This window comes from Sus scrofa, chromosome 10, assembly GCF_054392235.1.
Source record: "Sus scrofa isolate SSC_HxYL_T2T_F1_AM1 chromosome 10, Sscrofa_HxYL_maternal_Yorkshire_Landrace_v2.0, whole genome shotgun sequence".
NCBI lineage: Eukaryota > Metazoa > Chordata > Mammalia > Artiodactyla > Suidae > Sus > Sus scrofa.
Window position 1 is genome coordinate 40,572,828 of NC_139392.1, and position 12,173 is coordinate 40,585,000.

A 12,173-nucleotide genomic window follows, 5' to 3' on the forward strand; every position below is an offset into this window, starting at 1 on the left:
TCTTTCTCAAAAGATGTACATCTACTTTGTAACTTATACCTCTGTCAGAGGGATGGAGAATCCTTGACCTTTTCCTCCCTACCCAAATCCTTCCAGAAGTCAGAAACTCAGTGGCTGGAAAACTGGACTGGATCCTGAAGTTTTTCCAGTTGCCTTCCATCTCTGGCTACAACTCTCTTCATGAGCGTTTCCCATTTTCTCCCACCCTTTGGACCTGGCATCCTTGTGGATGAGAACACGTATCGCTTGTCCCGAGGCCCTGAAAACGGAAGCTAGTGGAGTCCCTCGATGAACACATCAGAGAAATGGTCTCTGAGAGTGTCTCTGAGAGTGAAACCATCACCCTGTGTTCATTTCTCTAAGAGCCCCTCGGAAAGTTGGCCCCAACACCTGACGGCATTCTCAGAGGGGCCTTTCAAAAGACTGAAGGGGCGTTCCCGTCATGGCTCCGTGGTTAACGAATCCGACTAGGAACCGTGAGGTTGCGGGTTCGATCCCTGCCCTCACTCAGTGGGTTAAGGATCCAGCGTTGCCGTGAGCTGTGGTGTCGGTCGCAGACACGGCTCGGATCCCACGTTGCTGTGGCTCTGGCGTAGGCTGGCAGCTATGGCTCCGATTCGACCCCTAGCCTGGGAACCTCCATATGCCATGGGAGCGGCCCAAGAAATGGCAAAAAGACAAAACAAACAAACAAACAAACAAACCGACAAAACAAAAGACTGAAGGGACTTTCCCCTCTCCCTCTCTCTTCCCTCTGTCTCACTCACTGTCTCTGTCTGTCTCTCTGTGTCTCTCTCACACGCACACGCACACACACACAGAGTCACCGGCTCCGTTCTTCATATGTAACAGTTTGAAAGTTCCAGGAAAGGTTGGCAGCCCAAACCGGCCTTGGTACTCCAGCTCCAATTAAGTCTCAGAGACAGAGTTTTGGGGTGAAGCATAAAGAACAGCTTTATTGCTTTGCCAGGCTAAGGAGGCCACAGCAGGCTAAGGACCTCAAAACTGTGTCCTCCCTTGAGAGGGGATAGCAAGGGGTTCTATAGGTTTAGCTTAATGGTAGGCATGGGGGTGGCGGAGCTGTCTAGAAGCATCAGGGTGCTTGCATTCTTCTCCCTGGATAGGAGATTAGGATAGACCATTTCAAAGTCATCAAGGCTGGAGTCAGGTGGTCCATGGAATGTTTCCAGTGTCTTTGGGGTTATGGCATTTTGACCTTCTCTCTGGAGTGAAGATTGCTCATCCACGGGGCGGGCGTGGGGCGGGGGGTGGGGGGGGGTCGCAATCCTTAGGGAGTGTTTCAAGGGTAGAGAAAACACCAGGTTCACTACAACTCTGACTCGACAGTAGTCATTAGTCATAAGTTCGTGGGCCAAGGCAAGCCATAACCTAACGGAGACTATTTCAAAGTAGCTTTTAGCTGTAACAATGTCTCTGGCTCCAACACACCAGCACTCCGGGGCTTGAGCTTGGTTTCAGTTTCAGAGGAGGGAACTCTGGCTCCAAGGATTAACCCCTTCGTTCCTTTGGTTTCTGTGGGCCTGGTTCGGGGAGCCCATCCACATCACCGCCTTTTGAGAGGCCATCTGACAACTGTTTCACCAAAGCGACGTCATCTCAAAACAAGGAAACCAGTTCCATGAAATGGAGGATCTCTCCCTCCCTCTCCCTCCCTCTCCTTCTCACTCTCCTCTACCCACAGCTCATGGCAACGTGGGATTCGTAACCCAGTGAGCGAGGCTGAGCATGGAACCTGCCACCTCATGGTTCCTAGTTGCATTTATTTCCACTTCTGCACCACGATGGGACCTCCCCAGCACAGTTTTTCACACGTGAAGTTTCCCGGGACGTCTCGGAGGAGGCGGACCCCAAACGTGTCTCCATGCCCTATGTGGGTGATTCCTGTGAGGTAAAATGACTTAAGGACCGGCCCACACAAAAGGGACACTCTGGCCCTCCTTTCTGGCCCCCAGACAGCAGGAGATGAAAATCTCCTCCTCGTGCAAAGGAAGATGGCAAGTGAAGATGTCCATTCCCACACCAAGGCCAACATGCTCCAGAAGTTTTGCGGGGTTTCCCGGGTTGGGAAATGGCGGGGGCTCCTTTGGCCTGACACGAGGCGAGTTTCGTGCACACATCCTCCCCCACCCCCCTCCATGCAGTCTGCGAGGGGCAGCCTGAGGGTAGGGAAATTGGGGAAAGGGGGGAAAAAAAACACTTTCCCTAAAGAGAAGCTCCAGGAAAAGTCACCACCTCTGACTTGACTGGAGAGTTTCTGCATTTGAATGAAGTGATTGAACCCAGGCCCTGAGGCCTGGATCTTCCTGATCTCCCCTCCCCCCCTTCCCGGGCGTGAGTCCAGGCGATTTGGGAAGCGAGAGGCGGCGCAGCAGGGATGGCGGCCGGGGGTGGGGGGTGGGGCGGGCAGCTGGGGCCGGGAGTGGGGGGGTGCGGGACTAATGAACCAGCGCCTGCCTGCATGCCTGCCTGCCTGCCTGCCTGCCTGCCTGCCTGCCTGCTTGCCTGCCTGCCTGAACGAGCCCCTCCCCTCCCCCCCCACCCCCTCCCCACACCCACCCGCCTGAGGGCAGGGATGGGGCCTGAGAGCTAAGGGAAACTTCTTTGCTAGCTACTTGTCAGGGAGTGATCCCAGCTCAAAGTCCCTTTGCTTATTTCGGAACAAGGTCTGAGTCTCAGCTAGTACAGAGTTTCTGAATGTCTCGGCACATGGACTGGCCTGCACCAAACAAGCAGACAGGAAGAAAAATGAACACACAGAAATCCAGCTGGTCTCCTTCTCCCAGAGTCTCTCTTGGAGAAATTACCTTAAGCTCAGTGACTTTGCCCCGTCTCCCTCTGGTGCAAAGCCATCCCTGGAGGAGCCAGGTCTTACATGAGCAGGGCAGGGCAGGGCAGCACCACCCAGGTGAGCTGGAGAGTGGAGAGTCAAGTTGATAGATACCCCAAATGTGGCTGGCCAGGGGTCTGGGCTAGCATTCCGTGTGAACTCACACACCCAGGCACCTAGCACCGATTTCCCCATGTTCTTCCGACCCTGATTCTCACTCTTCTTCTGTCCCCCCCCCCCCCCCTTCCTTCGGCTTTTTGCCTTTTCTAGGGCCGCTCCTGCGGCATATGGAAGTTCCCCTGCCAGGGGTCCAATCGGAGCTGTAGCCGCTGGCCTGCACCAGACCCACAGCAACGCGGGATCTGAGCCACGTCTGCAACCTGCACCACAGCTCACGGCAATGCTGGATCCTTAACCCACTGAGCAAGGCCAGGGATGGAACCTGCAACCTCATGGTTCCTAGTCAGATTCATTAACCACTGAGCCACAATGGGAACTCTGACTCTCCCTCTTCCCTGCCTGATACCTTAAGAGCCTGATCGTTTGTGGGGAAATGAAATCCCAGCTGGCAAGAGCCACCTTATCTTCCCAGCACACGAGAAAAGAATAGGCGCAGGCTCACATCCATCTTATGTTTCTATGCCTTGCCCTGGCCCCACCGTTTCAGAAAGCTGTGTCCCTCCACCTGTCAAAAGCCAAAGCCCAGGAGTTCCCGTCGTGGAATAGTGGAAAGGAATCCAACCAGGAACCATGAGGTTGCAGGTTCGATCCCAGGCCTTCCACAGTGGGTTTAGGATCTGGTGGCATCACCTTGCGCTGCGGTGTAGGTTGCAGACGCAGCTTGGATCTGATGGTGCTTGTGACTGTGGCATACACCCCAGCAGTTGTAGGTCTGATTCGGCCCCTAGCCCGGGAACCTCCATATGATGGGGGGAGGGGGGGGGGGGAGGCTGCAGCCAAAGCCCAAGGAAGAAAGACAATCAGAATGTTGCGTGGAACTCCTGGAGACTTAACAACCACCACCAGTCATGACCATGGCTGTCAACCGACACCAGAGCCAAAGAAATGTCGGATCAAATAGGAACCTGCCACTTACACCAGTACTCACCACAATGCAGGACCACAAAAACAAAGGAACAAGAAACCAAAACTAAATAATTGCCCAGGAGCAGCAGGTGCAGGAAAAGCATGCTGACTCTCACCCCCCAGAAGCCAGAGGTAACCTATTTATCACCCCACACGCACACACCTCAGCACCACCAGCACCAGCACCCCCCCCCCCCACCCCAGGATCGAATCTGCATCCTCGTGGGTGCTCCTCAGCTTTGTTACCAATGAGCCACAATGGGATCTCCCCAATCCAGGTTTTTATGTTTCTTTTTTTTTTTTTTTTCCCCTTGCTTTCTTCGGGTGGCACTCACGGCACACGGAGGTTCCCAGGCTAGGGAATCAGAGCTTGAGCCACTGGCCTACACCACAGACACAGCAACACCAGGTCCGATCTGTGTCTGCAACCTACACCACAGTTCAGGGCAATGCCAGATCTTTCACCCACTGAGCGAGGCCAGGGATCAAACCAGCACTCTCATGGATGCTACTCAGATTCCTACCTGCTGAGTCACAATGGGAACTCCACTAAATACATAAATTTTTTCAAAGAGAGAGAGAGAGGGAGAGTGTGTGTGTGTGTGTGTGTGTGTGTGTGTGTGTGTGTGAGAGAGAGAGAGAGAGAGGTCTGGTATCACTTGGGGAAAAATAAAATTATGCTTGGAGAAAAATACCTGTCCCTAGAGATCATTCACAATGGCTTGTTCTGCCTGTTCATTTCTCTCTTTCTTCCCTTTTCTTTTTTCCTTCCTTTTCTTTTCCTTTCGCATCTGTCTGTGCCGTGTGTGTGTGTGTGTGTGTGTGTGTGTGTGTGTGTGTGTGTGTGTGTGTGTGTGTGTGTGTGTGTAGTCTTCTTTTAGGGCTTCACATGTGCCATTTTGTAGGTTCCCAGGTTAGGGGTCAATGCTAGTCGGGTTCGTTTCCACCGAGCCACAACGGGAATTCCTGCCTTGTGCTTCTTTATCTTTGCTCTGTTACTAGGTGCTAGGGATTCCTTTTTGTTAAGTCCAGTCACTTAAATAAGGGTGTTTGCAGGGTTGCCTAAAGCATCAAAAATGTATTTTCTCATTAAATATTGGAATGTGGGGAGTTCCTGTTGTGGCTCAGTGGTAACAAACCCGACTAGTATCCATGTATGCCGGTTCGACCCCTGGTTTGGGAACTTCCGTATGCCACAGTTATGGCTCTAAAAAATCCTCTCTCTCTCTCTCTCTCTCTCTCTCTCTCTCTCGATAATATACACATACACACACACATCCATACGTACATACCTATGTACACATATACATATACATTGGAATTTGGTCTGCCATCGATGAGATGCTCCCTCTTTGTGTGTTGTTCATTTTGTTTTTTGTTTTTTAGGAGTGCACCCTCGGGATATGGAAGTTCCCTGGGCTAGGGGTTGAAGAATCGGAGCTGTAGCTGCTGGCCTGCACCTCAGCCAGAGCTATGCCCTGCCAGATCACCCGATCTGAGCTGAGTGGCCACGTCTGTCACCTACACCTACCTCCCCCTGAATGAAGACGTATTTTCAATACATCTCAAGTGGAGAAAAACTTGCTAAAAATCACTTTATTTGTCATGGAAACCATATCTTCTAGCAGACATGGCACAAAAGCCAGTGTTTATGGTCATCACACCACAGACATCAGAATTCCAAGCTTCTAGGGGTTTCTTGGGGGTGGGGTGGGGTGTGTCCCCAGGGCCTGTGGAAGTTCCATGCCCACCCCTCTGCCACCACCCAGGGATCCTTCGCCCTGGGTGGGTGGGGGGAGGGAGAGGGTATCTCAGCAGAAACGATCTTATCTTACGGGGTTTATGGATGGCTAGAAGCATGTGGTTCTGTTCATCTCATGCTTGAGGTTTCGGTTTTTGCCCTCCTACCTACCCAATGGTCGGCAGATGGAATTCTTCTGGTTTTCTCTGGCCATCCCTCTCCTCGAACTCACGGGTCCAGTTTTTCTCCCACATTTGACTTTTCCGGGAGATCCACAAAAGGAAGCGCCAACCCTTGACATCCACCGACAAGAGATCACCACCCTCTGCCCCTCTTTAGCCCCTTCTCATCCTCATGCCTGCCTGCACACATCGGAGACATTTCCAAGTGCCCAGGAGGATCCTTGGACCCTGACACCTCGAAATCTTCCCTGAGCAGCAGTGCTCGGGACTCAGACCTGGGGTTTATCACGGGCTCCAACCACGACCTTTGGTTTTCCTGGGCTGGGAGATCGGTTTCATGAGATGGAACCGGCTGCGGATTCAGCTTCTGGATCTGGACTGTGAAACGTTGTACAAGACTTTTTTCAAGGCATGACTGTAGGGGAACAAAACCTTGCGGCCCGCCCCCCGCCACATCCCAGATGTCACATGAGCACGGGGAGGAATTCTGTGGAGCTGGAAACAACCATGACCCAAAAGAACACAGGAAGGAATTCCTGTCATGGCGGGGCAGAAACGAATCGGACTAGGAATCACGAGGTGGCAGGTTTGATCCCTGGCCTCGCTCAGGGGTTTAAGGATCTGGCATTTTTCCGCGAGCTGTGGCATAAGGTCTCAGATGTGGCTCGGATCCCGCCGTTGCTGTGGCTGTGGCTCAGGCTAGCAGATGCAGCTCCGATTCAACACCAAGCGTGGGCGCGCGCGCGCGCGCGGGGGGTGGGGGGGAGGCGGGGAGGGAAGCAAACCTCCTAAGAACGACGAAAGTGCAGTTAGGAAACAGAAAATGATGATCCCGGAAGTCCACTTGAATGTGGTTGGGAGACATGCGTAGGACCACACCGCCACCGTGTGAGAGACCAGTGCAAGACAGCTGAACAATACAAAGCGGGGTGGGGGGTGGGGTGCTTGGCGGGGGTTGGAGGAGGAGGAGGAGGAGGAGGAGGTGGGGGGAGACGGCGGCACTGGTGCTGGGCAAAGGTGCCTCTGGGCGAGGACTTTGGTGACCATATTCTCATGGCAGGCTTGAGAGCCCAAAAGATGACATGGTGGAGGCTGAAGTTAAGTTTGGTCAAAAGGAAAACAACCATGAGAAAAGATGCATCCACCCACACCTAGAAAAGATATCGTGCCAGGAATGGGAGCCCTGTTCCAATGGCTCTTCCTGGGATTGTGGGAAATGAATCGATAGCAAGAAGATGCTTTCACATCCATGTCTTCAATGACTCCTGTACTAAGTGCGTCGTGGTTTTGCCAGTTTGGCAGAGTTGTGGAATGTCATCCGGCAATTGCATCTCCCCTGCCCAACCAGCAAGATGGAGTTGTTCTTTTTTTTTTTTTTTTTTTTTTTTCCTGCTGCACTGCCTTTCCTGTGCCAGGGATCGAACTTGAGGCTCAGCTGTGACCTAGGCACAGCGGGAACTCCAAGATGGATTTCTTTTTCCTTCTTTTTCTTTCCTTCCTTCCTTTCTTCCTTTCTTTCTTTTCTCTCTCTCTCTTTCTTTTTCTTTTCTTTCTTTCTTTCTCTTTCCTTCCTTCCTTTCTTCCTTTCTTTCTCCTTTCTTTTTCTTTCTTTCTTTCTTTCTTTCTTTCTTTCTTTCTTTCTTTCTTTCTTTCTTTCTTTCTTTCTTTCTCTCTCTCTATCTTTCTCTTTCCTTCCTTTCTTTCTTTCTCTTTCTTTCTTTCTTTCTTTCTTTCTTTCTTTCTTTCTTTCTTTCTTTCTTTCTTTCTTTCTCTCTCTCTCTCTCTCTCTCTCTCTCTTTCTGGTTTTTTTTGGGGGGGAGCCACACCCGCAGCACATGGAGGTTCCCAGGCTAGGGGTCAATTCGGAGCCTTACCTGCCGGCCTACACCACAGGCACAGCCACGCGGGATCCGAGCCGCGTCTGTGACGGACACCACAGCTCACGGCAATGCCAGATCCTTAACCCAACAAGTGAGCCAGGGATCAAACCTGCAACCTCATGGTTCCTGGTCGGATTTGTTTCCACTACCCCAGGATGGCAATCCTGAGACTTGCAAAGTTTATTGTTTGTTTCGGGTTTTCTCCACCCCCTCTCCCTCCCGTTTCAGCTTTATGTTTTACTTTTTGGCCACACCCACGGGCAGCAAGTGGAAGTTTTTCCTGAGGCAGAGATGGAACCTGCACCACACAGGGGCAACCAGAGCCACCGCGTTGAGAAAGCAGGAGCCTTGACCCTGTTGGTCGTGGGCTTCCTTCTTCTTCTTCTTCTTCTGTTGTTGTTTTTTGGGTTTTTTTTGGGGGGGGGTTGTTTTCCTTTTTTTGTTTTGTTTTGTTTTGTTTTGGATGAGATTTCAGTTCACCCCCCCCCCCCAACACACACACACACTCATAGTGTTGCGTTGTACTTTCCCTCCATTGTGGTTGGTCAGTCATGCTGAAATCCATGTTTCTATGACCTGACCACCAGAGCATTTGCCCCAGGCAGCCATTTGTTCTCTTTGGACTTTGTCTCAGTCTATGCAGAGAGAGATTTTCATTTCCACTTTCCTAGGATCGACTGTATCCTTCTCTCCCTTCCTAAGCTTCTGGGCTTTGCTTGTCTGCTTTTGACAGACCGTCTCCGTCGGTAAGGGTGGCAGGTAAACCGACTCCTGCGTTGTCGTTCTCCGAGAGCTTGCCCGGTTTCGTTTTTGCCAGTCCCCGCCTACCCTCCCACCCTCCCTCTCTCCCTCCCTCCTCCAGCTCCGTGCAGGGAGGTGGGGTGGGGGTGGGGGAGAGAAGAGAAGGTGGAGGGGAACCTGAGATCTCTCTCGCTAGTGCCACCCTCACCGCGCCGGCTTCTCTCTGGAATTCCCAAGCCCAGGAAGGGACATGCTTGGGGGAGCGAGCGCGGCTCCTTCTAGGCAACAGCGAGAACCTCTTCCCAGCTCCTTCCCCGCCGCCGCCGCCGCCGCCGCCGCCGCCGCCGCCGCCGCCGCCCCCCTCTTTCCATCTGCTGCCATCACGCCACGCAGTGCCTTGCCAGGAGGCAGCTCCGCGAGGCAAGCTTCGCGGTCGTGCAGGACGCCTGGCGCCTCGGCCCCGGGAAGAGCTCGGGCATTTGGGTGGCCGGCGCTGTGTCGTTGTGTCGCCGCCGGCCGGCCGGCCTTCCGGATCTGTCCCGGTGACGTTGGTGGCGGTTGTCGCGTGCCATCTAGTGTCCGCTTTTATATCGTCCCTTCCCTCTGCAGCTTTGGGGACCTTCGCGAGGGATGTGACTCAGCCATCCGGCCTGAGTCAGAGTTCCGGGAGGCTGGCGACACTGGCGGCGACAGCTCCGGTGGCTCAGAGGCCTGGGAGTGTCCCTCTCTCACCGGAGATTGGGCCTGCAGGCCTGTGAGGGAGTGACTGTCACCGCGCTCCCCAGGCAGGCTCTGGGGCCGCCTGGCCGGGTCGACCAGCATCCGCTCTTGCCGCTCCGGCCCCGGGGACCGACCAGGCCTGGGCCGGGCCGCCTCCCTAGCGAGGGGAGAGGGTGTGCGGCGCCCGGGACTGCCTGTGCTCGGGTGGCCTGGCCTTGTCCCGGGTCGCCCTTTGGAGCGTGAATGACTCCCGCCTGCGGTCCCTCCAGCCTCTCATCCCCGAAGTGAGGAGCGGCCCGGGTTGTGCGCTGAGGGCGTTGGAGGGCGCGACAGGCTCGGTGGCCGGCACGCTTGTTTCCCGGTCGTCATGCCGGCATGGGCCCCTCCCCGCCTGCCCCCCGACTGATGGCTACCGCCGGCCCGTGCGGAGTCGTACTCACGAGGTCTAGACCGGCACAAGACGTGAGGGGTGGAGCGGAAAGGGTGGCTCGGGCCCCGGCGCCTTCCTTCGCGGGGTCCGTTCGTCGGAGGCGCCTCCGTGGAAACATTTTTTTTTCCAAGTCCTGATGGATCCGGAGACGGTGGACGGTACCCCGCCGGCCCCCTGCTCCCGGGTGTGGCCGGGAAGGGTGCACCTGGGCCTGAGGCGTGCCCATGTAGGGTCCCGGTCGTTGGACAAGACTTCGTTTCCCACGCTCTCATTTCCCGCCCCCCGCCCTCGGAGTGTTTCCCTGTCGGTCGGTCGATCGGTCGGGAGGTGGGGACCGGCCTGAGCTGGATGGTGTGTCCTGGATTTTGGGGGAGCCAAGTCCCCGTCTGGAGCTCCGGACAGACCGATACCTGCCCGCGTGGGCAAGCCGGGAAGGGCTTCCCCGGCTGGCCGGCCGGCTCCACCTCCTTCATGTCCCTGTCCCTTCCTTGCGGTCACGCTCCCCGGGTCGACCAGATGGCTCTGAGAGCGCTGGGTCTGGCGACTCTAGGGCAGGGCTGGGGGACAAGTGTCCGGATGGGGGTTCCGGGGATACCCCCACGTCCTGTGGGTGGGCCCCGCTGCTGGGCATGGACATTTTTCGCGGCCGAAATACGCCTTTTCTGTCACCAGGTAGATGCTGACACGATCCTCTTCAGCGCCTGTCGCTGGAGACCTTGGGCCTCTGGATGCACGTGGGGGGCTTTGGGCTTTCGGCTGCTGTCCAAGGCCTGACCCTGCCCTTTGCACCCCGCGTGGGGGCCGCTCGCCTGGGCCTGTGCGCCGGCTCTCACTTGTGCATCCAGCTGGCCCGTGCTGCGGTGTCTCCTCCGGTCTCTGGCTGACCCGAGGGCGGCAGGGCGCGTGGCCCTGTGGGGTCTTCTACCCTGTGTGCCTCCCTGCTGCGGGCACCCGGCGGCTCGGCTGGGACAACCCCACCCTGTTGGCTCCGTGCCACGTGTCAGGCGTTCTCCCTCCCGGGGTTGTCAGCCGCTGTCTCTCCCCTGAGAGAGGAAGGGGAGGAGGAGGAGGAGGAGGGGGTGCCGGTGAAGCTGAAGCAGGCCCCCGTGGTGATTGTCTTTGCTGGCCCTCCCTCCCCTCTTCTGGGCTCTTCCCTGGCTCTGCCAGGACTGATCGATGTGGTGATGTGGCGCTCTCCTGGGCTTGGGCTTAAGCCGCGCCAGATGAGGGACGGCCGCTCATGGTGAGCTGGGCCGCGCCTCTCATTCTGTCGCGGGCCCCTCGCTGCTCCTCCCCCACCTGCGGGTGGTGTGGGGGAAGGCAGGGGTGCGGCCTCCAGCCTGACCTCTGGTCTCCCGCCCTGCTGCCTTCGGGTGTCAGTCGGGGGGGGGGGGCCTGGGTCCTTTGGGACGCAGCAGGCATTCTCGCTTTGCCGCCTTGGCGTGTGCCTTGCGAGCGGTCCCTCCCCAAAGTGGGGGGGAGGCCTCCCTCGCTGCCATGCTTCGCATCCCTGCGGGTGCGTGAGCGTGCCTCCCCTGGTCCTCTGTGGTGCCCCTGGAGTACTCCGGGTTGCCTGTCAGATGCCCGAGGCCGAGCGGTGGTGTCGTTTTCCTCTCCCAGCGGTGAGTCCCCTCGGGTCCCCACTGTGGTGGTGGCGTGCCCCACGAGCAGCTTCCTAAAGCTCAGGGGAGGGGGTCGAGACGGTAAGGCAGGGGAAGCTTGTGTCCCCTCCCCGGGAGGGGCTCAGGTGGACCCCTTGTCATGGGTCTCCCTCACTGTGTGCCAGTGAGGGCAGCCCTTGGCCCTTGAGCGGCACGCCCCATGCTTCTCCCTTGACCGGGAAGGCTGCATGTGGTCGTGAGAGCGACCGCGGTGGGCCGGGAGATGTGAAGGGGGGGTCCCCGTCTGGCTTTCCGGACGTGGCACCCCTCCACCCACGTGGAAAAGTCTGAAAGGCAAGCCTGGTGGCAGCACAGACTCTTGCTCTCCCGGCTCTGACCGTGGACGCTCACATGGGCTGTGTGCTTTACCCATACCGCAGACCCCCCCCCTTCTGACTTCCCACTTTTTGGGAGTGTTCCCACTCCCGTGGGTCCCCGAAGGGGCGAACGATGGTGTGGGGGGCACGACGCGCCCTCGGTGAGAAAGCCTTCTCTAGCGATCTGAGAGGGGGGCCTTGGGGTACCTGGACCCCCCAGCCGCCGCCCCTCTGAAGTGTGCAAGGCAGTAGCTGCCGGTGCTACTTGCCACAGCGTGTGGGCAAGAGCCGCCCTCGCGCGAGGGGTGCGCTGGCCCCCGCGGTGGGGGCCAAGCGCTGCTCTTTTGCCTAATGCGGCCTGTACCTCCCCCCTCCGAGTTGGGGGAGGGTCACGCCGGGCCGGGCCGGGTTTTGGCATCCAGCGCCGGGCTGTGTGCTGCGTGGGCACGTGGTGCCCCTCCCCTTGGAAGGGGAAGTGGAGGAGGGGGATGCGCCCCGTCCCCCGGCGGCCTCTGCCCCTGCCTCCCCCGCTGCGAGCCGCCTGTCGGTTCTTCCCGCACTCGCCTG